This window comes from Chroicocephalus ridibundus, chromosome 14 (assembly GCF_963924245.1).
Source record: "Chroicocephalus ridibundus chromosome 14, bChrRid1.1, whole genome shotgun sequence".
Lineage (NCBI taxonomy): Eukaryota > Metazoa > Chordata > Aves > Charadriiformes > Laridae > Chroicocephalus > Chroicocephalus ridibundus.
This window is the reverse complement of record NC_086297.1, coordinates 3,286,393-3,314,356: the sequence shown is the minus strand read 5'-3', so window position 1 is coordinate 3,314,356 and position 27,964 is coordinate 3,286,393. Positions and strand designations below refer to the sequence as shown.

At 56.4% G+C, this 27,964-nt stretch overlaps 1 long non-coding RNA gene across 1 annotated transcript in view; it reads left to right on the top strand.

Annotated features, from left to right (window-relative positions):
• LOC134523423 (uncharacterized) overlaps positions 1 to 12,381 on the top strand; it is a 56,892-nt gene extending 44,511 nt beyond the window's left edge. The window contains exon 2 of the long non-coding RNA XR_010073327.1: positions 11,531 to 12,381. This is a non-coding gene — a long non-coding RNA (uncharacterized LOC134523423). The remainder of the gene's footprint in view (positions 1 to 11,530) is intronic.
• The last annotated feature ends 15,583 nt before the right edge of the window (positions 12,382 to 27,964 follow it).

Below are 27,964 nucleotides of genomic sequence, written 5' to 3'. Positions count from 1 at the left end.
ATCTTTAAGGTCCCTTCCAACCATTCTATGAAATCGCTGCCTTTTGTTTCCGCCCCCCCACCCCCACCCCGTGCTTTGCCCCCGGGCATGTTGAAAATGCCAGGCTGATTTTGATTTGATGGGAACAGGCGTTCACTGCTCTGCTGCAATCTGTGCCTTAAACTCGGATACCAGAGTGCCTGGAAGAACTGGGAAAGCTGTAGAAAGTGTTCGCCGTCGGTGCGTGCCCCGTGGCTGAGGGCAGGCTGGGGCGGGCTGAGCCTGCCCTGGCAGCGCGAGCCCCAACCGCGGCGGCACCGCCGATGCCCTCCGTCCGCAGGCGCCGCAGAAACGCCTCCTCCGCCCTGTCAAAACCCCGGGGTTTGAGAGATTTCCCAGGTGCGCATCACTTCGAGCCCTTCCCAAGCCTTTCGCCCGGGGACGGCACCGCGGGGCCGGTGGGACGAGGCGTCGTGCTGAGGAACAAGGAGCTTTTCACTTGGATGCCTTTTTTTTTTTTTTTTTTTTCCCCTGACCTACATTTTTGTATTTCTGCATCAAGTTTAAGTTTCAACCCATTGGCATTTCCCAGGCAGTTTCAAAAAAATTCCTGACTAATTCTAGGAAACGCTGGGCTGAAAGTACATCTCTGCCTGCCCTCTGCCGAGGTCACCCCAACGGCTTGGCCCGGCCAGAGAGTGATGTTTGCTTTCCGAATGGTCCCCAGGGACTTTCAGGGGTCACCAAACCCTCACCTTGAACCTTCCCTGTGCCAGCACTGAATTTCGGAACCCTCCAGCCTGGCCCGGCAGCGCAGAAACCCCGCGTTGTCTCTGCCCGGGTCCAGGGGATGGATGTCACCACTCGGGACTGCCCACGGGAAACGCGACACGGCGTCCCCAAGCCCAAATAGTCCCAAATGTGGCCACGCACAGTTACATTCCACTTGCAGAATGGTCAGCAATAGGTTTGTTTTAGCAGGGGCGTAATAAAAATGTTACTTTTAAATTTATTTTTTTTTTTAGAGGCCATTATTTTTAAAAAATTTGCTTTTCCCCCACAGCGTGTCCCACATTCAACGAATTTGAATTAAAACACCGAGTTTTCCCTTTCGTGGGAAGGCCGGCAGGGCAGGGGACGGGGGCTGCGTTTCTGCAGCTCTTTGTTCGCCCCCGGTGTTGGCCTGAGCCGCGGCGAGCGCGGGGCGGCGCGGACGGGGCCGGCTCTTCAGCCGTGTGCGCGTTTGAAGGGGGTTACGTTGGTTCTTTTGGCTGCGTGTCCTTGGGTTGGACCACACCAACTGCGAGACTCGGTTGTTTTATGCCCCTTTTTTCCTTCCGCTTAAAGGGAAGTTATTTAAATGTAGTAATTAAAAAAAAAAAAAAAAAACAAAACAACCCTCCCCAATTTTCATGCCTTACCATTTGAAAACAAAAGACTGGTTTGTTGACGGTTCAGATTTTTGCCTTGATTTATGCACGTAAAGGATTTTTGTTTGTTGCTCTCTGATTTCAAGCATCCAGAAGGGACAAACAGCCCAACTTCGCTTCTCTCCAAAAGCCAAATTTCGGGTGAGGGCGGTCGCTTCCCACCCTGCCTCAGCAGCAAGCCCTAATCCTGACCCGGGGGCCCGTCTCACTGCAGGTGAGAGGTAATTTTACCTCTTGATCCGGTGTTGTGGTCCATTGTGAGAATTAAAGAGTGTTTTGCTGCGCTAATTTACTGCCGCAGATTGTATAATTATCTTTTTATAGGGATGGGTGTGTTCCGGGCCTTCCTCCGTGCCTGCGTCTGCCGGGGAGAGATGTTCTGGCATCCCTGGCTCCTGCTCTGGGTTTGCTCAGTGATTTGAGGCAATTAACTGGGGATTATTTTCTGTTAAAGATCTCCGTCTGTAGCGTGGGGGGTGCCGGGGGCTGGATGGAGCCGGGGATGCTGTGGACGCGGTACCGCGGGAGGAGGAGCGGGGGGTGGGAGGGGTGCTCGGGGGCTCCCGTGGGAAGGCGTCTGCATTCCAGGGGTGTGGAAGCGCGGCCGCGGCTGTAGAGCCGCAACGATGGCAAAGGGTCCGTCTGGCTCAGTGAACTGGGGGACGATGGATCACGCTGGGAGTGAAAGCTGGATTTAGCCCAGGATTTTTGGGAAAGGGATGACCTGAGCCGTCTCCCATTAGGGACCGGGCTCTTGCATGGAGAGACCCTGCAAATGAAATTGTTTTTCCCCCGTTGCTGGAGACGAATGGGCGAGGAGCCCCTTTGTAGTCGTGGTGCTGGTGGGCGACGGGATGTGGCTTGTCCCGTCGGAACGTGTCTCCGATGTCCTGTGTCACCTCAGCAAAGACATGCCCTGAGGCCACCACCCTGGAGGCTCCCGGAGAGGTGCAGCTTTTGCGTCCCCCCGGTCCCCGAGCCTCCCCAGTTCCTCTCTGTAAGGGGCTCGCTGGTCTGCTGGGCTACATGCTGCTGCCAGCGACGGCCTTCGGACGAGGAGGTTCCCGTGCTCGGAAAGCGGCGGCTGGATCGTGCCGGGGCAAGTTCCGCTGCTCTTGGATGAGTCCCCGCTGGCGCCTCTGGTACAAGCCAGCTGTTTCCATTGGACTGGGAGAACGATGCTGGTGCCGATGGGCCGCACCCTGACCGTCTGGGATCAGCGGACAGGGGGGAGGTTTCTCCCCTCCCTCGGGGATACGGGTTCCTTTGCATTAAGAAGATAAAGATTGCAAAGCTGTGGTTGGAACCAGATAGCACAGCCAGCGTGAGAGCTAACGGCTCCGCAGGGGAGGCAGGATCGGGCCCGCCCCGGGCTCCGGGAGCATCCTTTCGGCTCTGGTCCTGCTCTCCCTGCCTGGCTCTGCCTTGGCACACTTTGCTGGCATTTCATATCCTTATTTTTTCATGCAAAAGGAAGGGGGAGGAACTGGGGGAGAGAAGGGGGGCGCAGAGAATTAATCAGCTTAGGGTCAGAACAGGAAAAAACACTGCTTAAATTGGTAATCCCCGGGGACAGAAATCAGCTCAAAGCTGCAAAATAAATGTGCAGCCGGATGGTTTTTCCTCCTTCTCTGCCCTCCCTGGCGGGGCGGGTGTTGGAGGGCAGGGGTTGGCGGCAGGGATCCTGCCTCCAGCAAGGGCAGGGCTCCAGCGGGGGGGGGCCTTTGCACCCGTGTCTGGGGTGCACCCTTGACTTTGAACATCCCCAGGCAGCGGGGAGCAGAGCTCACCCTCAGGCCGAATGCAGCCCCTCCCTGGAGCCAAAGGAGGAGGTCTTTGCAGCTCTTTTCTCATGCTGTGAGCCAGCGCATCGCTGCACCGGGGTGGGGGCACAGGGAGGTGTGTGAGAGTAAGGATGTGCAGCTCTGTAATCCCATTTATCCCGGGGATCCATCCCTGCTTGCCTCTTGCTTGGATGCAGGAGGTGCCGCAGAGCAGCCCAGGGGGACGTTGGCAGCGCCGTTTGTGCATCCCCTGCATCCAGAGCTGTGGGAGTTCAGGTCTGTTTTACACGGACACGGGACATGGAGTCCCAGGAAGGGCTCAGGCAGGGCACGGGGGGAGGCTCAGCAGCCACAAAATGCCTTGGGAATGGGGGTCTAATCCTGGGATTAATGCACCTGGGCTGGTTTTGCAGTGCTGTCCCATCCCACCCAGCATGTCCAGCAGCTCCTCTGCCTCCGCTGGAGCAGCGGCGGGTGGAGGTCTTGCTCTAGGGAGACCCCAGGGTGCTCAAGAGGAACCCATACGCGGGGTCTGAGCGCGCCCTGTTCTTCCTTTCTGGGATTAAATGCCCCAAAATAGGGGGATGCCTTGTTTTGGTGGAGAGCCAAATCTGCTTTGTGCCTTCGTGTGATGCTGCGCTGGCATCCCTGGCTCTTTCGGTGTGGCAGCCCAGGGGACGGGAAGGTCGAGCCTGGAAAGGAGCTGCTCGGGGAATTTTGCAGAGGAGCTCTGCTGCGGTGGCGGGCTGTTGTGGGAAGGTGAGATTCCTGGCAGATCTGCCCGTCCCCTGCCTGCAAAGCCAACCGCAGCCTTGCCCGGCGGGTACCAAAGTGCCCAGATGGGGTGAGGATGCGGGGAGGCAGCCGAGGAGGTGGGTTATACCTGCAACGGGGAAGAGCTTGCTGCGGGATTAAGCAAGATCCTAAGGCGTTTGCGGGCTAAGGCTGAATTAGTCTGGTCCTAATAAAGGAGGATTTAGCTGGTGGGGGAGCGGGGCTGCGAGAAGCCCTTGTATCTGCGCTGGGGATCGCCCCGGGGTCAGTCGGGCTGTGGCATCTGCAGATGGGGCATCCCTTTTCCCTGGGGGGGCTGCAGCGTTTACTTTCCCTGTTGGTGAGAAGAGGAGGGGGAAGAGCTCTCCGGCTCATTTGGAAGAGCCCAGGGATGAGGGGGATCAGCAGGGGCTCCGGCTGATGGCAGAAACCGAGGGTGGCTGCTGCGCTCCTGTGGTGGGGGGGACACCACTGAGTCCTGGCAGGAGAAGCAAAAAATGCTGGGAGGTAAACAAAGTTCATGCTGAGGGAACATTGTTTCGGTGCTTAGGCCCATCGATCAGTCTGTCAGAGGGTTATCACTCTGGGGATGCTTTTAATAAAGGAGCCAGAACTGTCATGGGGTGCCAGAGCCTGCCCGAAACCTGCCTGCAGCCCCTCCCGGGAGCCCATCTTCTCCAAGCCCTGACACCGTTCCGTGCTTATCGCCTTGTTGCAAAAATGAAGGAGAATGGGACTTTCTTCATTCTTTCATCTGCCTGTCAGTCTCAATGTGACACATTGCTTTAAAGAAAACGTAGCCTTTTCTTGCGGGGAAGGAGGGGGAAAAGAATTGCTCGAAAGAGCGGGAGGAGGCGGCAGCAGCCCCGTCCCACACGCAGAACAGGTTGGAGAGCAAGGAGAAAGTCGTCGGAGGTGTTTCTGTCGGGCGGGGGGGGGGGGTTAAAGGGTATATTTTTAGTCTCGCTCACTCTGGGGTGAGTGCCTGCATTTGGGTCTGGGTGGGTTGGTCGGGGCTGGTATGTGAGGAGGAGACTGGGAGCTGGGAGCGATGGTTTGGGCTGGAGTGGATGCTGCGCTCCGGGCGCATCCCGGTGGGGCTGAACGGCAGCGGCTCTCCTGCACCCTCATCCCCTGGGATGCAGCCGGGGCACGTTGGTTCCGCAGCCTTGCCCTTTCCTTTCCCTGGAGAGCAGGAGGCTGCTGCGATGCCAGGAGCAGACGCGGGGCCCTCTCTGCGAATCCTACCCGCCGCATCTCAACCTGGCGCCTTTTCCAGGGTGTTACATCTTAGAGTGAGCTCTCCACAAATCCTAGAATCATAGAATGGGTTGGGCTGGAAGGGACCTCCAAAGGCCATCTAGTCCAAACCCCCTGCAGGGACATCTTCAACTAGATCAGGTTGCTCAGAGCCTCATCCAGCCTGGCCTTGAAGGTCTCTAGGGATGGGGCCTCCACCACCTCTCTGGGCAACCTGGGCCAGTGTCTCACCACCCTCAGTGGAAAGAACTTCTTCCCAATGTCTCATCTAAACCTGCCCTGCTCTAGTTTAAACCATTGCCCCCCATCCTATCGCTATCGATGCAAGGGCATCGTCCTGTGCCCTTGCAAACAGCCCCTCCCCAGCTTTCTTGTACGCCCTTCGCTATCTTTGGGTTAAATAGCCATGACTGAAGGGGGGGTCTCATGCAGTTTGGCCCCCTCCGTGGTCCGGCACTGAGCATCCCTGCTCTCCCCTGGGGCTCGGCGAGCGCACGGACGTGCGTTTGGTTAAAGGGACCGTCTCTCGGTGACTCAGGGCGGTTCGCAGCGCGGCAGGTCGGTGACTCACGGCAGCTCCGCGGCGAAGCTGACAGCACCTGTCTGGGCCACGGTTATTTATTAACACCTTACCAGAAAAGGGCGGCATGGGAACAAAACACTTGCATTGCTTCCTCTCGCTGAAGGAGTTTTAATGACATCTCTTCTGAGGCTGTCTGGGATTTTGGCAGGGCTTTTTGTATCGCATGCTTAGGTTAGTAAACGAAGATAATCTCTTTGGACTGAAACTCCGGGAATTAGGTTGGCTCTTGCAACAGAGTCTGGTGGTTTAAGGAGATGGCTCATTTGCGGTGCAGCGGTGTCAAAGGGTTGCACCGAGCCTGGGGGCTCCTTCATAGCCAGTTTAAAGCCACATTGAGTGAGACATTGCTCTGAAGATGTGTCAGAGGAGGCAGGACGGGGAGATGGGGAAGCCATTTGCCGGGAAGCACGAGGCCGGGCAGAGCTGGGCGCAGGCTGGGCTCCCCTCTCCTGCCCCGCCGCTTTTTCCTTTGGATTGCTCAGATTCCTCATGGGAATGATCCCTTCTGAGTGTGGTTTTCACGCAGCTCCAGGTGCTGACGTCTCAGTGCATGACCGTTCGCAGGGTGGGGACAGCGTGGGATGGGGTCGCATCGTCTGGTCGCTGCTGGGCTCCTTTCCTCCATCCCCTGAGGGTCTCCATGGGGTTCTGTGTCTGCGACAAGGTGTGGCCAACTGCAATGAGATGTGGCCAACTTGGCTCCTCACTGGAGGATTGTGGTCCTGGGTTACCACCACGCCTGCCCACGCACCCGCACCGGGGTGGGCCTCACCCGCCCCGTGGCAGGGGTGCCTGGTAGTCCCATGGCCAGAACATGCCACTTCCACCAGATGGAGCTGCGAGATGCCACCGGGGTCTGCAGGGTCCCCAGGGCCGGCCTGAGCCCCCCGTGGAGCCCAACCCTGTGGCAGATAGCTGGAGGCAGCAGTTTCAGACAGGGGGGATGCCAGGTGTCCTGCCACGTACCGCGCGGGGATGTGGCACATCTTGCAGCGCTGGTGATGGAGCAGGCAGCAGGGCAAGAATTCTTTCCCTGGGAGTCTCCCAGGGTCCCACCCCAGGTCGCCTCTCGGGTTGTCAACTCAAACCCGCTGTGTTTCAGGTGCAGCCGGAGCCCGGGTTGGTTAGCAGCGCTGACGGGCTCCATCTTTTGCTGAAAATAACTGTTGGGCTGGGGCCGTGAGGTGGCCCGTGGTGGGGGGTTCTGCCGGCTGCGGAGCAGGGCTGGCGCGGCAGAGCCGTGGGAGGAGGAGAGGAACGAGCTGCGAGGAGCCCCATGTGAGATGGGACACGAGCAGAGAGAGACGGATGGGCCCCCTCGGCAGCACCAGGGTCACCCTCTGCCCTGATATGCCGGGGGTGGGGGGGGGCTGCTTGCATGGGGGACACGGTGGTGGCAGGGGTCCCTGGGTCCCTTTGCAGGAGGTCTGGCCATCCCCGGCGCAGGCAGTGCCGAGGCTCGGGAGGACACCGCGCGTTGGCAGGCGGAGGCTGTGACTCAACGGCTCCGTTTCATCTCTCTCCGATCTTTTGCCTTTTTTTTTTTTTTTTTTCTTTAATCCACTTGCCTCATTGACTTTATTTTACAATCCATCGCTGGGTTCACTGAAGAGCGCTTTGGTCATTAAGCACGTTGGGGCATGTGAATAAACCTGCATCTCTAAACTGGAAATGGCTTTACAGCCGGTGTCAGAGCACTGGGTGGGATGCAAAGGGCAGAGCACAACCCCGTGTCCCTCCTGCCCCTCACCTCCCCGTGCGGGGGGTTCGGACGGGGTAAGGCCAAGCAGGATGGGCAGGTCTGGAGCTCCATCCCTTTGCAGGTCCTTTATTGTGTCCAGGTCCCCGTTTTGCCCCCGCAGACCCGGACACGGTGGGGGTCCCCTTTCCCTTCGCAGGGCTTTGGGGGCAGCATCAACGCAACGAGGTGCGAAGGCCACTGCGCTGCGACCGGTTCCTGCAAACAGGCTCTAGCTCTCTAGCTGCATTTTTCTAAATCCAGCCCTGCCTTTCGACAGGAAAAAGTGGAATCGGGGCATGTCTGAGCAGGGCGAGGGGTCTGAGGGAGGGACACCGGGGAGCGGGAGCAGCAGGGAGGTATGAGCGCCGCGCGAGCCATAACGCGAGCGCTGCCAGAACCGTTTCCCTGCCTCTTGGTTCCCTTTCCTGTTTGGCTTTGCTGCCCACACAGTTTGTGCTCAAGCTGTCTGTAGACGCGATGCTCCCATCCTCCAGAGCCAAAAGCCCCGTTTCTATTCCTGCGCTTTGCTCCTTGCAACCACGTGTTCAGGGTGGGGATGGGGCAGGAGGCAGATCCCCGTCTCCAAAATGTACAGACGCTCATCGTTCCTGATGCAGACTCGGTGCCTCCTCCTCTGTTTGCTCTGGACGGATGCGTTCTCCTTCCCCGGGCTGCTGCTGAGCTTGTGCCCTTGTTCCAGCGCCTGATGTATCCCCGCTGCTCTCCCAGGGCGTTGCGGTGGGCTCGGGGAGAGGAGAACAACAACAACGCGGGGGCCAGTGTCCAGGAGGCACCGGTGGCCTCGGGGCTCGTGGTGTGTGGCCCGGCTGTGCTGCGGCTGCTCGTCCTCCCGGGGCCGGAGTGGTCCAGGGCGCGAGGAAGCAGATGATGCCTGGCTGGGGAGCCTGGGGTTTGTGGGAGGCAACCGGCCCGGGAAAAAAAAATAAATTGCACCTGGGATATTGCACTTGGTGTAGGTTTAGCGCTGGGGGATGCGCAGATGGTGGGGAGGGAGGGAGGGACGTTTGTCCTGAGCGGGGTTTGTTCAGGTCACTCGTGTCCGGGGAGGATGCTCCTTCATCAAGGGAGGTCTCTGGGACAAAACGAAGTGCTCTGTCATATGGTGTGTGGTTAAACTAGGATGAGGGGCCATGGTTTTAAACTACAGCAGGGCGGGTTTAGATTAGATGTTAGGAAGAAGTTCTTTCCACTGAGGGTGGTGAGACACTGGCCCAGGTTGCCCGGAGAGGTGGTGGAGGCCCCATCTCTGGAGACATTCAAGGCCAGGCTGGATGAGGCTCTGAGCAACCTGATTGAGTTACAGATGTCCCTGCTGACGGCAGGGGGGTTGGACTAGGTGGCCTTTAGAGGTCCCTTCCAGCCCAACCCATTCTATGATTCTAGGATTGAACCTGCCTGGGCTCCATTTCCCCACCAGAAGGGTGACAATATACCTAATCCATGGAGTGAGGACGTGCTAGTGTCCCCAACGCGGGCAGGAGGACATCCTGCAGCAGCCACCCGGGCTGGATGCATCACCCCTGCTCCTGGTGCTTCCAGCCGTGCGGCTGCATGGCCATTCCCGCACCGGCAGCTCCTGTGATGCTCCAGCTGCATCCCAGCCCCGGGACCGCGCTGGCCGAAAGGCTTCGCCGGGGTGGAGGCATCAGGAAGCGCCTTTGATCTCCAGGTGCTAACACGTTTTCAAATGAGCCGCAGCGATGCCTGCCCTCCTCCCCCACCGGGCAGGAGAGATAACACATCAGAGCCCGCGCGCATAGCTGCGATAACGCTGCTTTGCGGAGCTTTGATCGTTGCCAGCCATGCAGCTCGCCCAAGGGAACTTCAAAAGCAGCGCGCTGGACCTGCAACGCCCTGTGCAAAGAGTCCCGCGCCGGGCTTTCTGCACACACGCACCGACGGGTGCGCGGCTACGCCCAGCGCTCGCCGGCAAGGCTTTCCGCCCTCTCCCATCTTCACGCCGGCAGCAGGTAGTTTTTGGCAGACCTTCGGGGTCCGCTCAGGTGGATGTGAAGTCGGATGCGTGCACTGGGTGGGCTCGGAGCTTCTGGATCTTCTTGCTCGGCGTGTGCTGGTGGGCGCTGGGGTGCCGCCGCCGATATGTGAGCTCCCTGCCCCCATCCCTGTCCCCGCCGTGCAGCGGTCCCCAGAGCCCATCTGGGGTTAGTGCCTTGGAAACCCCCAGGGATGCCTGTGAGGCAGGGAGATGCTTGGAGCGGGAGGGAGGATTTGCAGCCGCTCTCGGCGCGTTCACCAGCAGCGTGGGAGTTAACAGGCGAAGTTGGGGGAAAGAGGAGGAAAAGGGTTCGGACCTCCCCCACTCCCCCCTGCCGTCCCCCTTGGCTGCTGCGATTTCATTGAGGCTGTGTATTGGCCTCGGGAGGATGGAGCTGGGTAACACCACAACATAAACAGAACATCTGGAAGCTCTTAAAGGGTTTTATTTTTTAACACATTTACAAGAGCCAGGGACACTTGCGCGCAGCGTTTTGCAAACCCGGAGATGCTGCGCTCTTTCTTTCCCAGAAAGCCCGGAGCCGGTTGTCGGCTTTCCCCCGGGGCAGGGCCACGGGGGCCGGTTGATCCCTCCACGCCGTGTTGCCGAGAGGTGTGATCTCTTGGCCAGAAGGTGCCAATCTTGCGTGCGTAATCCTCGCGAAGTCCTAAGCAAAGAGATGAGAAGTGTTGCATGATAAACGAGCATAAACCTCTGCCCTTCTTCCTGCGTGCCCCTGCTTAGTGCGGGGCAGGACGGGGAGTTGGGCAGGGTTTGCCTGGGAGAAAAACTGTTTAATGATCTTACGGAGTGAGCAGGGTGAGAATCAAAGAGGAGAGCAAATGATTAATCTCCCCAAATGGGCCAAGAGCTCGTCTGAGGCAAATGGGAGCTGGTTGTGCCATGCTTAACGGTGGAGTTTGGATCCTCCAGTGCATTGCAGTTGATTTGGGAGCTTGTAAGTGGGGAGCCCATGGACAGAGAGGGATAAGTGAGATCCCTTCCCCCTCTGGTGACAGTGTTTGCTGTCGGGCTGTGTTTTCTGCTCCCCATCTCCTTCCAAATGTCTGTGGCAGCTTGGGAAAAGGAGCCCCTTTCTGCCGGCTCCTCTAGGGCAGCCCCAGGAGAGCAGTGAGGGCGCGGGGACGGGCACAGGGTGGCAGAGGAGGTAGAGCTCGGAGCTACGCGAGCTGCCCGTACCTCCGATGGGGACCGCTCCTCCCCAGGCAGCCTCTCTGCTAGCACGGTGGTCGCCCCGCGTCCCGGCTCGGCGCTGGGATGTTTAATCAGGGACTTGCACATCCCTTGGACCGCAAAGCACAGCCCACGTGTGCGCAAGCCGCTTTCCCTTCCTCTGCGCTCCCAGATGCCGTTGTTTTGTCTGTTGCACGGAAATGGCCACGTGATTTTCTTCCCTCAGGCCCCGGCTATGTCTCCTATCCACCCTCGCGCTATCCTGCCCCCCGAGCCGATGTCTCCTGATCCTGTGGGAGCTCAGCCGTGGGGCTGCCGCCGCTTTTGGGCTTTCTGGGGCGACGTGGCCGAGTAACACGGGTTTTCCCATGGATGTTGTCAGCACATCCTCCGCTCTCACCATCCGAATGGCAGCGCCAACGGCTCAGCTGTCACCGAGAGTCGCTGTGGATGCAGAGCTGCTCCCAGCCCGCTTGGATGTGGACTGTGCAGCCGTAACGGGTTCCCACCAGCCCCAGGGCTTGGGAAGGGCTCCAGCCCCCAGAGCATGGATGGGGCCCTTGGCACTGCCAACTGTAGGGTGAGCTCAAAGGTGCCGGTGCCAAAGGTGTGTTTAGGGGAGGCACTGGGGCTGCTGGTGCGTCTCCTCTTTCACGCATCGCTCCAAACACTCAATTTGTTGGCAAAGAGGAATCGCTTATTTCCTTCATCACAACCAGCTGCCTGCCAGCCTGGACCTTCCATTAATGCCATGTTTTTCCTTTGCAGCGTCCGCGGTGAAGGCTCGGGGCACGGGGACCTGAGAGGAGACAGCCAGGGCGCTGCGGCACTGATCATGGCCAAAACACGCAGGAGCCCCCTTCCGAGGATGGGCACTTCAGCTGCGAGCATGGGAAAAGGGATGTCGGGGACCAGCAGCTCGCCCCGAGCTCCCCGGGGAGCGATGGAGCATCGGGGGCTGCGGTGAGATCCTTCCCCGCTCTGCGCTTGCTGGGCTCCACGGCCCCAGCCCGGAGAGGGGTTTTTCCTCCGGAGCTGACCTCGCTCCCGACGCCCACGCGGAGCCGAAAGGACTTAATTAGCTGCTCTCTGCTGGGCTTTGGAATTATCCTCTTGGCCGGGAAGTGCTGGCGATGGATGGCGAAGTGCTCTTGGGTCAAACGGTAGCTCGATGCTTTTCCCAGTGAAGGACCAAGTGCTTGCCCGGTTCCAAGGAACCAGTTTGTGGATTTTTTTTCTGTTTTTACCCCTCTGCTCTTCTTTTTGATGCCTTTCGGGCTTTTTGTGAGGACGGCTGGACCCAGCCCCGCAGCACGTGGTGTTGGCATGGTGGGAGCTGGAGGCATGAAAACCTTTGGAGGAGCCATGGGGTGGAAGCTGAGCTGGCGATCGTGATGCCTTGGGGTTTAAAACTGTCCGGCAGAGTTTGTCTTGTGCCAGGAGTGTGGGGTGGCCTTGGGGGGGGACCTTTTGCCACGGAACATCCCTCATGGATCCCAGCCCAGGTGGGGCTGGGAGCGGGCGCAGGAGCCAGGGGTGCCAAACCGCAATGAGGGGGACGTCAAGACGGGGGGAAAATGTCACCCTCAGAAACAATTAAACTTCTTAATAAAACCCGTTGCCTCTGTGAGTGCTCGATGTTCTTTTCCATTTGCCTTGGCTCAGCCACACTTACATCATGGCCCTATCGCGGGGCTGCCGGGGGGATGCGTTTGATTGTACAGGAAACCAGCGCTTTGGCAAACTTCTCTGCCCTAACGAAGCCAGGCCAAGAGTTTAATGCCTTTGCTTTGCAAAAAAACTCTCCCCTGCCCTTTCCCCCTTCCCTTTCTGCAACCCTTAACCATCACGGCCCGGCTGCATGGCCAGGCGAGCCGCCCCCAGCATGCCCCTGCTCCAAAAGGGACCCAAATGCACGTTAATTCCCCTTAAATCACGTTGTTTCACATCCCTGGACTGTGTGTTCCCTCCCACCCTGTAGACTGGATGTGAAGCACCAGAAGGTGCCGTGTGGAAATAAAACATAAAAAGGATATTTATGTAATGGAAATATCCTTTTATTATTTAAAAAAAAAAAAACAAAAAAAAAAGATTTGGACCATTATAAAAAAAAAAAAGGCATTCTTTCATCTAAAAAGCACAGTAGCCTCGTGAGCATGGATTCAATATAATTGAGGCTGGTGTGCAGCCACGGTGACTCAGACTCACTGGTGTAACTGGTGGGACCTTTGCGCAGCCCTGACTTGGTTTCTCTGCACGGTGAGTCCCCCACTGGGACAGACTTGCAGGAACTTGGTCAGAAACACCGAATTTTGGGTCCTTTCCTTTGAAACCCTTTACTCAGCTCAGAAGCACCTCGGAGAGTTTAACAACCACGTTATACCTTTGGGCAAAACTCTGAGAGAACAGCAAAGCCCAGAAACGCATGAAACTTCGCTTGATTTTTGGTTTGGTAATGATGGGGTTTGGGAGACCCTAATGAAAGCCAGCGTCAAGCTCATCTGCACCAATTCAATGACCCCGGAGGCGCAGGGGAGCAGCCCCGAGGGTGTGCGCGGACACTCCGGAGCGTGGTGGGATGGAGGTGATGGTCTGCCCTTCGCCGCTGCTCGTTTCAAGGTAGGTCCATCCAAAGCAGAAGGTGACTCTGCTCTTCCTTTTCTCTGGGCGGAAAGTGGATCCTGTGAGTGCTGGAGGAGATCTGGCTGCGGTTCTCACCGTCACACGGTGCCTTTGCTCCTCGGTGCTCAGCGGACCCTTAGCGAGCAAACCAGCACGGGGGTAAGGCTGGGGTTACTGGGTGCCCTGAGCTCCCCTGGACTCTCTCCTGGGCAGTTTCTCCTCCCGGCTCCGAGCGCTGTGGTGAAGCCGGGGCCGTGCAAATTACAGGGTTCCCAGTCGGGAGTCAAACCTGGATTTTTGGGCTGTCTGTGAGCCCCGTTGTCTTGCCCCCGTTGTCACAGTATATCTCTCCTGCTGAAATACAGACTGTGGCTACGGGGAGCGATGGTCCCGTGGTCACCCCCCACCAGAAGCACGTAGGAAGCAATGCTGGACAACACGGTGCTGCCACGTACGGTATTCCCTGCATCTGGCTTCACCACAGGCCAAACGATTTTCATCTGCGTGTGTTTCACTGCAATGTCGGTATGGAAGAGCCGGGGTGTAGGGAGGTTGAATTCCTGCGGGGAAGGCAGGGGCTTTGGGTCACTCAGACCAGCCAAGCCCAGTGCACACCAGCGATGCCACGGCCGGTGCTCACGCCGTGGCATCCTCTTCCGAAGCAATTCCCCACCCGGGAGCTGCTCCTCCGTTAATCCCAGCCTGTGGGGACCCGCCGACGGGCACTGGTCTCACCCATCCTCCGGCCCCATGGCTGCAGACCCTGCTCCGGGGATGGAGGGGAGCAGCTCAGGGCTCAGATGTGGGCCTTTGGGAGTTCCTAACTAATATTTACTTCAAAGGCTGGTTGCCTTTAGCATCGGTGAGCGGTGTAGTCCTGGCTTGTTTAGAGACGGCGAGCAAACAGAAAGGCAGGCCGTTAAAAAGGGAAGGGTGTGGGAGCTGTATGGCTATTTACCCGTGTAACCAGGAGGAAAACCTGCCTGTCATTCTTCCTAATAAATACAAACTGGAAGCACGGATAAAACCCATGGGGATTTATTAGTTTGCTTTACCAAATGCAAATATTAAGACTAGTTGGCTCAGCCCAAGGGCTGCCTTTTGCCTTTTGTGTGCACTGCAGCGGCTGGCGCCTATGGGTGCTGATAAGGGTGTGCTCTGTGCTCAGCCAGTTATGCTCAAGGAGTTTCTTTTGAACGGCTTCTGTCTCCCTTTGGCCCGATCCTGAGCACCTGTGGGGGGTGCAGGACGCAGCGCTGGCTGGGTTCGTCGTGCTCCAGCCCCCCCAGCCCTGACCCGCAGCGTCTCCCCACGCGGGGCGAGCTCCTCACCAGCACCTCTCGACCTGCCACGTGCCCTCGGGCGCTTTTCAGACAGCGTTTGGATTTGTAGGGCCAACCTGGAGCAGGCGAAAGCTCCCCGTGCTGATTTTCACTGTAAAGGAAATCAGGATCCTGCCCTATGGCCCTTTTTATGGGCCTTTTTACCCCTGCATTGAAAGCAGCAAGAAAAGCTTCTGATCCAGCTTGGCTTGCTCTTGCAGCCACCCAAGTCCGGCTTTAAAGAGCCCCTTTTTGCTACCCCAGTGCCAAATCACCGCTTCTTTCCCCTCCCGATCTGTCCCCTTCCTAGCGCTTGCTCTGCTTTTGCCCATCCTGAAACATCAGCATTACAGCCCCCTCCGTCCCCGGGTGCACCAGAGGCAGAGGGGGGCTCCTTCGCTGGGAAAACCCAACCTGCGGCTCAGTAATTCTCTGCAGGATAAGCCCTGGAGCCTCAGCTCCAGAAAAAGCCCCTCCGTGACCACCCCGGTGCGTGGACCGAGGTGTGGGTGCTGTGAGGATGCTGCTCCCGCAGCAGCAGGGATGGCTCAGGGCAGGGATGCGCCCCAGGGCTCGGGGTATCGAGGCTGGCAGCGGTACCACTGGGGACAAAGGGATGTGAGTGATGGCCTGAGGCAGCCGGATTTGTTTTTCCTCGGGTTGCTAACATGAGGATCCTATTCCGGTGAAGGCTCAGCAGGCAGGAAGCCCCTCGCTTGCTTTCATCCCACTGCTTGGGAAAAAGGGGGAGCAGAGCCCAGCTGGGATGGGGAAGGCTCGGGGACAGCGGGTGGTTAATTTTGTTTGCTTCACATTGAATAAATACAAAGTTAGAAGGCAGGAGCCATTTCGAGGAGGAGGAAGGGAGGTAGCCAGGCGAGGGGCTGGGGGGAGCACGGGCCAGCCCCAGCAATCTCCCCCACTTGCAGTTTTCCATTTCCATCCCTATCTCTGCCCCATTTCGTCTGTCCCTGCATCATCTGGTGTGTATTTACAGGCAGTTAGAGATGCTCGTCGAGATGTTATTTTTCCTCCAGGGCTCATAAAACCCATCTGCTGGCGCTGCCGGCCAGCTCAGGGGGGAATTTCCAGGCCCTGTTTGGGTCCCGGAGCCGATGGCGTGCGGATTTGGAGGCTGCCTGTGCTTTATTCCCGTGTTTGCTTTGACAGCTTAGCGGCGTCGGGCCGTGGCCGCGGGTGTGTGCAGGATCCGTCCCGCCCGGGATGCCGCAGGGACACACGGACAGGGACCCAGCGTCCCTCCCACCAGAGCGCTCGGGGGCTTCGAGTCAACACCGTCGTGGATGGGGTGCAGGTGGTTGGGCTTTTCTGCAGATGTGATTTCCAACCCCCCCCCCCACCATTTCTCAATTTTTTTTTCGGATTTTCCTGCTCGCCTTCCCTTGAAATAGCGAAAAACTCATAAAATGTCAGAAATCTGCACAACAGTGGCTGGAAATCATAGTTTTCATTTCCTTCAAAATTCTCTGAGGGTGCTTGTGAGTATCAGACGAGGACCTGTTCCTGGAGGCTGTCCTGGGACCCGGGAGGCAGCCCTTCCTTCAGCCTCCAGGCGCCCCGCACACCCCAGGGGGGTGTCCCAGGGCTCTTCCTTTCCCATCCCACAGTTCGCCGGAGGTCGTGGACCAGTGATGCTCCATGATGATGCACCATCCAGGAGAACCTCCAGCGCTAATGGCTCGGGGAAATTAAAGCATTTACACCTCTCAGCCGCAGGCTGCAGGCAGAAGGGGGATGCGTCTGGCTTTGTCTCCCTGCTGGGAGATAACGATACTGGTGCAAACTGGGGTTAAACTTTGTCTGAAGCCCCCTGAAAGGTGGGATTTGTGTATGCGCCTGTGGGACTTGGTCTCTCTATGCTGGACTTTTCCCCCCTCCTTGGAGGGAAAGCACTGTTGCAGTCAGCAGGCTGAGCTGGGGACTTCTGTCCCCTTGTCACTGCTGCGTGAAGGTTCAAAAAGTTGCTTTTAGCTTCTAATCAGAAATGTCTTTATTTAAAATAAAAAAAAAAGGTGCTGGGTACATGAATGGTGCCTGCTTACTTTTCCTGGCCCATGAGAAAGATGGAAAAAGGCTCTTGCTTTATGGGTGTTTTCCTTCTTTTTTTTTTTTGAGGTTTTTTTTTAAGCTCTTTGGCCTTGCTAGAATAGCTGGAAGTATTGCATGGAGCTAAAAAAGCTCTTTGGGCTGCAGGCTCCGTATTGTCTGTGCGTGCTTAGTACCAGCTATATCAGGTACCTACAGAGCTCCCTGCAGCCGTGCTATGCAAATGAGAGTGATTAAGAAGAACATTTGTGATTAATAAGAACATTTGTGATTGCCGTATGTGTTTGAAGCAAGCCCCCCCCAGTTGCAAGGGCTTTCTGTGCAACCGCAGCTTTGCCTTCTGCAAAACCCACTTTTGGGCTGCACGCAGCTTTACTCCTTTAATTCTTGCTTGTAGCAAAGCTGAGCACCTGGGGGCCACTTTTGACCCCTGCCCGTTTCCCAGCTTTCTTAGCAACCCTGGGAGCCCCCCGCAGGTGTCTCTAATCCTGGTATCAATTAACAAGCTCCCTGCAGAGGCCGAGCCCAGTTTGCGTGATGGGGCTTTGCAGGAGAAGCAGCAGCGGGATGTGGAGGAGCCTGAGCCGTTCCCTTTGCGCCGGAGGAGGTGCTGGAGGAGGTAGGTGAGGTTGAACTTCTGGTTTTTGTGTGTTGCTCCGGGCTCCTGGACTTGGCTGAGGTCTGCGTAAGCTGCAGATAGACGGGGCTGGGGGTTACGTGCCTCGGCTATCGCGTCGGTGTGATGTTGCCAGGGGATTTAGCACGCGAGGAGGGCTGAACCCGGGAATGAAATAGCTGATTATTGTTTTTCGATCTTCAGACAACACAGCTGAGCAAATCCAAGCTGCAGCTTGGATTGTCTGTTCATTAAGGGACTAATCCTTTGGTTTCCCCTGGAAAAATCCTTTCCAGGAATCCTAAGATTTCTAAGTAGGGCCAAGCTTAGAAAACGGAGGAAAACATGCCCCTTTCCCATTACATCAGGTATTTCTCAGCTGTTTCTCCAGTTCTTTCCCCTTCTTGCCTGTCCCCATTTGCTTCCCTCCTCTTTCCCACCTTCTGCACAGAAACTCACCTGGGGAGTTGTGAGGTCCCTCGAGAGCAACAGTGAGGGCTGGTGCCCTACAGGGGACGAGCTGATGGTTCAGCTGCCTCTTGGGCCGGTCTCTCACCTCTCCCTTGCTGAAGACTTTCTTGAAACTTCTAATAATAGCTTTGTCAAACTAGGAGGGGGCGCGGGCTGGGAACTGGGCTGATAGGAGATCCCTGGCTTTGGTTGCAGCCGACACAACCGAGGCTTTCCCAAAGAGTTAAAGGCGGGGAGGGGTGGTCTGTTCCCACTTGCCTCCCGGTGCCATTTGGTGGGACGCTCTCTGCCATCACCACTGAAAATAATCACGGAGTATGAGCAGGCTGCGGGGTTGCCGTGGGGATGCCTCTCCTTTATTTTAATCCTAATACGCCTTCCTGGGGAGACGCTCCCCCGTCATGTTTATAATTGTAATAGCTACTGGGTTTTAAAGCCCGAAGCACCGTGTGTACGGTGCCGAGCTGGCCCTGCTCCATGCCCTGGCCGGTGTGTCCCTGCCTGCTGCTGGGCGCTGCTGGGACGGCTGGGGGCAAAGGGAGGAAAATATGGGAGCAACGTGTGAACCGAGTGGGGACACATGTTGGCTCGTTCTCCGTGGTGTTTTACTTGGCCTTCCTTTGCCGGTCGATGGGATCTCTGCTCCGACCGGGGCTTGACGTGGAGCGGAGCTGCGCGTGCTCTGTGCTTACACCACTGGAGAGGAGAGGGAAGGCGGCTGCTGGTGGCCTCTACCCATTTCTGGGTGGTGCTTTGTGTCCTGCAACAGTGAGGGCTGGTGCCCTGCAGGGGATGAGCTGAAGGTTCAGCTTCCCCTTGGGCAGGTCTCTCACCTCTACCTTGCTGAAGACTGTCTTGAAACCTGTAATAATAGCTTTGTCAAACTAGGAGGGGGTGCGGGCTGGGAACTGGGCTGATAGGAGATCCCTGGTGGCTCCGCAGTCGGCTGCGAACTGGGATGCAGAGCTGAGGCTGCAATCCCACCCATACCCCCATTCCTCTGGGATGCTGGGGGACCTCCTGCTCCTCCTCTGGTGCCCACCACGGCCCCGGCTGCAGCCTGGCTTATCCCCACGAGGTCCCCTTTGCTTTGGGTGGGTGTTTTTGGGGACCGTGTCCTGCGCCGCTCCCACCGGGGCTGGGCGTGCAGGGCCGAGCGTCTCCACAAACCCCCTCCGGGGAAGGAGCAGCGGCGTTGGGATCCCTCCAGACCCAATCCCGCAGGAATGCTGCTTAGCCCCAAAGCCTCTTGGTAGCAAGCGCTGAAAGCTAAGCTAGTTTTTCCCCCTCTAAGCCTTCATGTTTTGGTTGCGGGAAATTCTCCTGCTGGAGAGATCTCCGTTCCCTTCTAGCAGAGCGGTTTCCTGGTGCACAGAAGTCAAACCATCCCACGGCGAGCCGGACGCGTTAGCCCTCAGCTCCCGCAGTGTGTTACTGTGCTCTGGGGGGGCTGGCCCTGCTCCCCACTGCTCCTCTGGTGCCTGCCCACATTAGCTGGGCGCTTGTAATGGCAAAACCCTCCCGGAGCGTGGTCTGACGTTCTCCCCCTCCGCTTTAAATTAACGTGCCAGCCATGTCTCGCCCTAATTAAAACCAGCAAAGAGGACTGGTCCAGGACATCGCTTTGGAGGCTGTAAAATTCTAGGACAGTTTTATGTAGCGCAATTAAAAGGAAAGTAAAAAAAAATTGTTAAGAAATTAAACACTAATTACTTTTTTTTTTTTGCCAGCTGAACTGTTTTGGCAGTGGGGCTGCAAGTGGGATGCGAGGGCCTGGGATGGCTGGTTCTCTGCTGCCATAAATCACACTGATCAAATGTTCCCTTGCTTTTTAGCAGTGTAACTCATCTGCTGTCAATTAGCCTAAATCACATTTTTTCAATTAAACAGGCTTAGAGGCCTGATAGTGAAGTCTGGTGGGGAGGGGGAGGGAAAGGCAAAGCCTGGTTGTAGGCAGCGAGGTGGAAATATCTTTTTAAAAGGTGTGATCCCATTTTAGCGTTTTCCATATAAAATGCGATATTATCGTCTGTGCTCGGGGGAGCAATAAGAGCTGGAAGCCCAGCTGAGGAGGGGACGGGCATGGGCGGCCCCACGGTGGTGGCAGGTCCGAGGTGGCCCGAGGGATGCGATGGGGAATCCTAGCTGGGATGCTCAAAGGCACGATGGCAAGAAAACGTCTTCAGGATGAATTTCAGATGTTCGCTTAGCTCCTGCTCTGTTTCCTCATGATGGGGTAGAGGTTTGCAGACTTGCCCAGTGTTTGTGGGGCTGGGCGAGGGCGCTGCGGCGTGAGGGCTCCTTTGTGCTCCAGGGAAGGTGAAATTACCCCATCGTTTGCATGCAAGCGGCAATGGGAATGGGTGGCTTGCATAATAGGTGGCATAATTTGCCTTGGATGATGAAGTAAACCGCTGTTTCCTCTCCCTGTGTCTAGTCTTGCTCGCCGAACGTTTTCTTTCTTGATTGGAAAAGGAAAACAGGCTGTGAAGTATTTGGAAAGGGATGAGGAAGGGCAGGGCTTGGACTAAATGGCTCCTTTTATACCTATATCCACCCTATGCCTTAAAACCTTCCCAGACTGGAAAAGAAGAACAGCCTGGAGCGGGACGAGGAGCTGGTCCCGGCCCCAGGAGGAGGGAGAAAGAGGCGAGCGTGACCTGCTGATCAGTGTTTTAGCTACTACAAATGGTACCAGTCTCCCTCCCCTCCTACTGGTGCTTGGTCCCCTGCTGGACCCAGCTCGTGCTGGGAGTGCGTGGGGTGGCTGGGGACTGCGATGGCCTCTGGTTTGGCCGCACAGAGGAGATGCAGGCGTGGGGGCTTCAGAAGCCCCTGCAGATATCTGCTGGCTGAAAGCAGAGCGTCACCCCCCTGGGCTGCTCGTTCAAGGCTTTGCAGGATCTCCCCAGGTGCTCTGGGGCAGGGGAGGATGCTGGTGGTCCTTCCACCTCCCCCAGCACCGGGGCAGGATGTGCTCCAGGACCCCCGGAGCCCTCCACGGTCTCAGCCCGCAACGCCAGCGATTCGCTCGCCTGCTGCAGAAAGGGCTCAGGCCTCCCAGTTCTGCCAACAAGCCCCTGCAGGTTAACCTGTTGGGAAAACCAGGCTCATTTATTAATATACATAATGTTAATTGCTGTAATTTGAAGGCTGGCTTCCCAATCCCGGGGACGTGGGCGTGTGCTGCCGGTGTGGAAACGTGCGGAGGAATGTTCCCCCGCCGAGCCCCTGCGGTGAGGGGAGGATGCTCCTGTGGTTATAATGGTGATGACCGGTTTGTATGGCGGGTTTGGGGTTCACGTGCTGAAAGAACAACGAGAAAACCAAACATCTCCCCGTCTTTGGTATCTCCTTATGGTAGGCTAAAAATACAGCCAAATGAATATTTAACTGTTAATTAGTGTAATTTCACCACCACCTCCGCAGGCAAACCTGGCAATTCAGAGCGTGCTACGCTCTTCCTCTCTGCCCGCTTTCCTGCACTCAGTCTCCAAAAAGAGCTTTGCTGGCCACCTGGAAGAGCTTGAACCCGGGTAGCCCAGGCTGGGGAGAGGCTCGTAGCCTGCAGGAGGGCAGCGACGCACCTCGTCGTCAGTGCCAAAGGAACTGGAGGTGTGGGACCAAGATGACTCCCGAGGCTCTGAGTCTGTGATGGTTGTGTTGGTGAGGAGCAGAGGGAAGGAGGAGGCTTAGCTCTCAGCAGGGATGGGGGTTCCTGACCCATCAAGGAGGTGATGGGACAGGGCAGGACTGGTCTTGCTGCTCCTGCAATGCCTGTGCCTCTGGTCTCCCCCTTGCAGGAGCTGTTGGCCCCAGTTCTGTCCACATTTAGGTCATTGTAGCAATAGCAAGTCCAAAGCTCTCCTGGAGATAAATTAGGCAGCAGGACCTTGGCTCCCTGGGGTCCTGGAGGACTCTTGGCTTTGTGTTTCTCATCCCGGGAAAGAAAAAGAAACCCGCTGTCTTTATGGTCATCCAGCAGAAAGCCTGGCTCAGGGCCTCTGTTTCCGCAAAAGCAGCGAAGTGAGGTCCCCCCGTGCCCGGGGGGTGTTTTGGGCTGTGCTTGGGAAACGGTTCCTTTGCCAGGAGCGCGTGTGTCCTCACGAGCCAGATCTGCTGTTCCAGCTCTCCTGCCCTGCACCAACGTTTGCTTTGGAAAAGCAGCGCCGGTGGTTTCTGGAACGTGATCCATCTAACCCGCCATCAGAAAACAACAAAACCAAACCTGTAATTGCCTTCGGTCTTGAGCAATTTGAGCTGGGTGCGAATTGGCTGCGGAGGCTCAAGGAGCGCTGCGTGCCGAAGAGCCGTGTGGGGACGGGAACGCTGGTCTCGGTGGCAGAGGGGAGCGGGTGGTATATGCCAACCAGGACCCCCCACAGCTCTGCTCTGCAGCCCTCCTTCACCAGTCCGCGTTACCCTCTATCCCAAAATAAACCCGCGGATGCTCAGGGCCCCGCTGGCATCAATCCGAGCGTGAAACCCCAGCTTGGCAATAGCCACCACCACTGCGTTGGTGGGTGAACGGCGCCACGAGTCCTGGACCCGGCTGGGTGTTCTTTAGCTCCCGTGGAGGATTATTAGAAGTGGAGAATTAAGCATCGCATTTCCTGATTTCTCTCCTTTCGGCAGGCCGGGGCGCTACTCGCAGCCCTTCCCCCTGCCCGGCTTTGCACAGTCATTAGAATTCCTTTTGGGAAAAGGGGAGAGGGTGGTGGTGGTGGTGGGGGAGCAAATCTGATTTAATTACAATGACACAACCTGCATGGCCCCAGCGGCTCGGCTCGGTGGGTTTAATCTGATTTGGAGAGGGGAGGCGGTGCAGCGGCTGCCGCTGGCATCAGCGCCTGCCGCACATGATGGGCTTAGGGCAGCACCAGGCGCCGGCCGCCCCGGCAGCGGCACGGGGGGGTCTGGGCTGCCCACCCGGGGTGGTGGGTCTTGGGGATGGGAGAGGGATGGGGTCCTCAGCCGTTCACTGCGGGGAGCTGCTTGGCAGCGGTCTGCGTTTTTGCTGCGTGTTCTGGATATAGAATCATAGAATGGTTGAGGTTGGAAGGGACCTTTCAGATCATCCAGTCCAACCGTCAACCGAACTCTGCCAAAACCCATCACTAGCCCATATCTCTAAGCACCACGTCTACCTGTCTTTTAAATACTTCCAGGCATGGCGACTCCACCACATCCCTGGGCAGCCTGGTCCAATGCTTGACAACCCTTTCAGTGTAAAAAATTTTTCCTAATATCCATCCTAAACCTCCCCTGGCACAACTTGAGGCCATTGCCTCTTGTCCTGTGGCCTGTTACGTGGGAGAAGAGACCGGCCCCCACCTCTCTACACCCTCCTTTCGGGCAGTTGTAGAGAGTGATAGGTGAAGAGGTGGCTTGGTTGGAAGTGACTCATCTTGTGTCCCTCTCTTGAGGGTGTCCCAAGGAGGCAGGAGAGTTTTGGGCTGGTTAGAAGCAGCTGCACAGCGTGGAGGTGATTAAACATTATAAAGTCCAAATGAAAGAGCTGCTTCTAGCAAATGAACTTGGGGGGGGGGGTGGGGGTGGAAAGAAAAGCTCCAAACATCCTGAAAAATTGAGACATAAATGGATCCTGGCTCCTGCAGCTTGCTCTGTGTCTGTCAAGGAAAGGACCTCTCTGGGTGCTGGCACTCCCCGCTGTGGTGGCTTGAACCATGTGCTCTGGTGCATCTCCAGTCGCAAAGATGAGCTTTGCAAACATGCCCTTGGGGATTCTTTGTCCTGAAGCTTAGCAGATTGCCTTGGGCTTTTAGTGTAACTGTCACCCAGCTTCCTCCATCACCAGTGTCCTCTCCCAACTGAGAAAGGTCATTGCTTCGGGGAAGAAACTGTCCCATATGCCGGTACCTGCCAGAGAGGTGGTACCTTCTAGATGCCTCTGTCATCCAAGGGGTAGTTCGCATCAGCTGGTGTCACAGCATGGAGACCCACCTTGCCCCAGGTCTCCTCTCCCTCTCCTATGTGACTGTAGATATCTTTGGGTGGTTAAAGGCATTTCAGTGGCAAAAGGGGACAGGTTTTGGATAAAGCTGAAGGCATAAATAGTTGGGCCTGTAGTGGTTACCCCTACATGGAAGCTTTGGTGGGGGGGAGAGACATGCCTCAGGTTCACCTGGTATGGTCTGCAGGCTGCCCGTGGCAGCGTACAGGGTGTGGGGGCCCAGCTTGCTGTGTAAAGTAGGATGTTCAGGTCTGGCGGAGAGAATAAAAGATCCCAAGGATGCAGTGATTAACTGCAACCTCCTTATCAGTGCCTTGTGATGACCTGCTGCCAGTCCAGCTGATGAATTTTGGCCTGTATCTACCCACACTGGGCTTCCCCTCCTGCCAGTGCACAAGGACGTGCTTGTTGGTGGCACTGGTGTCCTTCAGGGGTTAGTGGTCCTCTGACCACACTGCCCTTCCCCAGTATTCCCACACCTACTCCCCTCCAGGAGCCCAGTGCTCCGCAGCTCCTGGGGCTGGGGGAGGATGGGAGCAGCAGGACCACGGTGGAGATGTCACCTCCCACCCTGTCTGAGGCTTTGGCAAGGGGAAAACCCACCCAGCCAGGGGTGGGGGAGAGCCCAAGACCAGATCCTGCAAAGGCTGGCAAAGAACACTTTGGATAAGGGCAGGGGCGTGCGGGAGGGGGCTGTAAATCCTGCAGAAGGATCTGGTGAAAGGTGATGGCTTGACAGCTCTGCAGCCCCGTCTCCGCTTGGCCCGTGCGGTGCTGGCAGGGGCAGCACATTCTTCACTGGCTGCTGTTTGCTTGGGCACTGCTGTGTTTCGCTACCAATTCACATTTTGCTTGAAATCGCTCAGTTTAGGGGACTTTTCCCCTCCCTGTGCAATCCTTTCCCGGAGGTGTGCGGCACGGAGCAGTGTGGCCGGTTCTGTCCCGGGGATGCCTCTAGCCTAATTTGCCTGGCTCTTTTTGGTCCTTAAAGGCTTATTTCCTCAACTGGAACAGCTATTTTCCTCAGTGATTGAAAAAGAAGCTTGCCTCAGCAAGTTAGGTCTGGAAAAAAAGAAAAAAGAACAAATCCAAAGTCCTTTGCTGCCTGCTCTTCTCTTTTGAGGAGCAAGAGCATCCTGGCTTTACCGAAGAGCTTTGCGCCTCTGGGGACAGCATCGTGACCACGGGGAAGCCGACATGGTGGCCTCCTGCCTTGACTCCTGAGAGCAGAGCGTTGCAGGAATGTCCTTGGAGGATGTGGAGCGGCCGGAGGGGGCTGAGATGCTGCTCCGGCTCTTTGCTGGCCATCTTTGCTGATGTCCTTGGGAAGAAACGCAGCAAACTGCCGACACCATCTGCAAGCGCTGGAAAGCCCCAGGCCCAGGCTGCTCAGGACACCAGTAACAGGCATTTGGATTGGAAGTAAGTCCAGGGTTGGATGCGCAGGATGGAGCGGGGCTGGACATAGTCCGCGTGAGCCGATGGCCATGTCTGCCCTGCAGTTGCTGTGACTTTCCCTGCTGTTCCCCCGTGAAGTCTCTCCTACAACTGCTGGATCCCGATGGAGAAGCCTCTTTCCTCCTCCTCTCCTGAGAAATGTCCGTCTCTTGTATCCCGGTTCCCCCGCAGCGTGTGGCTTTTCTCTGAACTTTTGCCTCTCTGCTTTCCACGTGCTGGCTGTGACTCCGCGTGCTGGACTGTCACCGTTTGGGGACAGGCTGGAGTGGGCGATAGAGGGGGGTTTTCTGGGCAGCCCTTGAGCTGCATCACCATGTACTTGAGAGGTCTCCCCCGGCGCGGCCGAGGGAGGGCTGCCAGGCTCCGGTGTGTGCAAATCACAGACCAGGCACTCCAAACCACGAGGTTTTAAAGAAAAAACCCAAATAACCCAAAAATATATTTTGAGGTTCTTTCTGTTTAACTTCTGGGTTTTAAGCTTAAACTTGAGTTGCTTTGTTTTCCGTGCAGTCGGGAGGTCTGGGAGCCTTTCTGGGGAAGGAAAAAGTAAAACACCCCCCGGTTTGTGCGAGTCCTGCAGCGGCAGTTTGAGCAATGCTGGGGTGAGGGCCGTGGGCAGCGCTGCCGGGGCCCCGACGAGGGATTTTGGGGAAGGAAAAGCGAGAGACCAGCTTTCTCATCGTCGTCTTGATGAGTTGTGCCGCATCTTGTTTGGAAAGCACTGCGGTGGAGGAAGCACCGCGACCCAATGTGAGCCTGATTTCCTGGACCACTGAGGTTTTTTGCGTTTCTGCTTTGAAAGATGCTCTTCGTAACGTCCTCCCGAGGGGTAGCACCCTTATCCCACCCTCCCCTCGAGTGCCAAGAGGTGGGAAACGTCCTCCCCTCTTGGTGGGATGGTACCTGATGCTGGAGCATCCCTGGGGCGCAGGTTGGGTCTGGAAAGCTGCTCCATACTGGTGTCTGGGGACATTAACAAGGGACCTAACCCAGTTTCAAACAAGGCGTTTTGGCCACCATCTGCTTTAATCGTGGATTATTGAGGACGGCTTTTATTTTAAGAAACTGGCCCCTCATTACAGTGCAAGTCCCCCAACCCCTTTTCCCTACAAAAAGGGTGTTGTGCCTCTTACCTTTCGGCAGCGTGCGCTTTAATTTCATGCTTGCAGCCCTCGCCGTGTAATCTCGAGGCGGGGGGAGCTTTCAGAGCGCTCTCACTCAATAACTCAGCCCAGCCTACAGCGCTAGTGAGGTATTTTACACTCCGCCAAGGCAGATAATTAATCATTCCTGAAGAATGAAGAAATGTTTCTGGACTTTTTTTTTTTCTGCTCCTTTTAAAAGAAAAACAGGGATTTTTTTTTTTTTTTTTTTGAAAATGTGCTGTCCCTCTCATAGGATGGAGGAAGGGTTTGGGGATGAGGAGTGTGAAGGTTGGCTGGCTCTTTGGGGAAAGAGATAGCGGGGTGCGACTGGCCCGGCTGGGGGACGGGTGGTTCCTGGTGTCCATCCGAGTGTTGCTGTGGTGGGTGCGGAAGCTGAAGGTGCTGCTGAATCCCAGGGCTGGGGTGTTCGGACCGCCCCCGTCCCCATCGCTCGCGGCTGAGAGAGGAGCCCAGAGCGCTGCTTGGTTTCCTTCACAGCTGTGTTGATGCTGATGCTCTTGGTGGCTTCCAACCCAGTTGCCCAGGGAGCATCTTTTTGACCTGCAGATGCCTGCCTTACAGTTCTGTGGCTGTTGGTTTTTGTTTTTTTTTTTTTTTTTTCTTCCAGTCATTAAATTAAGCCAGGGTGACTTTAAAAAAAAAAAACAAACCAACCAACCTGAAAAGAACCTTAAACATAGTGCAGAGCTCACCAGCCTGATGGGAGTGTTGCTTTTAAAACAAACTATTCAGGAAAATGCATCATCAAGTGGGAAAATGTATCATCAATCAGAGGGCTGGAGCACCTCTCCTACAAGGACAGACTGAGAGAGTTGGGGTTGTTCAGTCTGGAGAAAAGAAGGCTCCGAGGAGACCTTCTAGTGGCCTACCAGTATCTTAACGGGGCCTACAGGAAAGCTGGGGAGGGACTTTTTAGGATGTCGGGTAACGGTAGGACTAGAGGGAATGGATTAAAACTAGAGATGGGTCGATTCAGACTGGACGTTGGGAAGAAGCTCTTCACCATGAGGGTGGTGAGACACTGGAACAGGTTGCCCTGAGAGGTGGTGGAAGCCCCATCCCTGGAGGGGTTCAAGGCCAGGCTGGACGGGGCTCTGAGCAACCTGATCTAGTGGAAGGTGTCCCTGCCCAGGGCAGGGGGGTTGGAGCTAGATGATCTTTAAGGTCCCTTCCAACCCTGACAATTCTATGATACTATAAGTAAAGATTTCTTTTTACTACTCGCTTCAGCCCCACTTCTTCTATTTCTAGTTGTGGTCTGGACTTCAGAAAGAATGATGCTGTTGTCTCTTGTCTTTTGGGAGAGCTGGTTGGATTTGTACTTGGGTCACGTAGGCAAGGGAGTGTTGGGTCAGCACACAGATACTTCCTAAAATATTACAGTTGGTCTTAATGTCTCTCGGCTCTTTACATAGAGCGTAAGGATGGGAAAACCATCGCATGGTTCTGCTGAATGGTATCTGGAATGTATAGTCTATAATAAGAGTAAAAAAGACTTAACTGTTA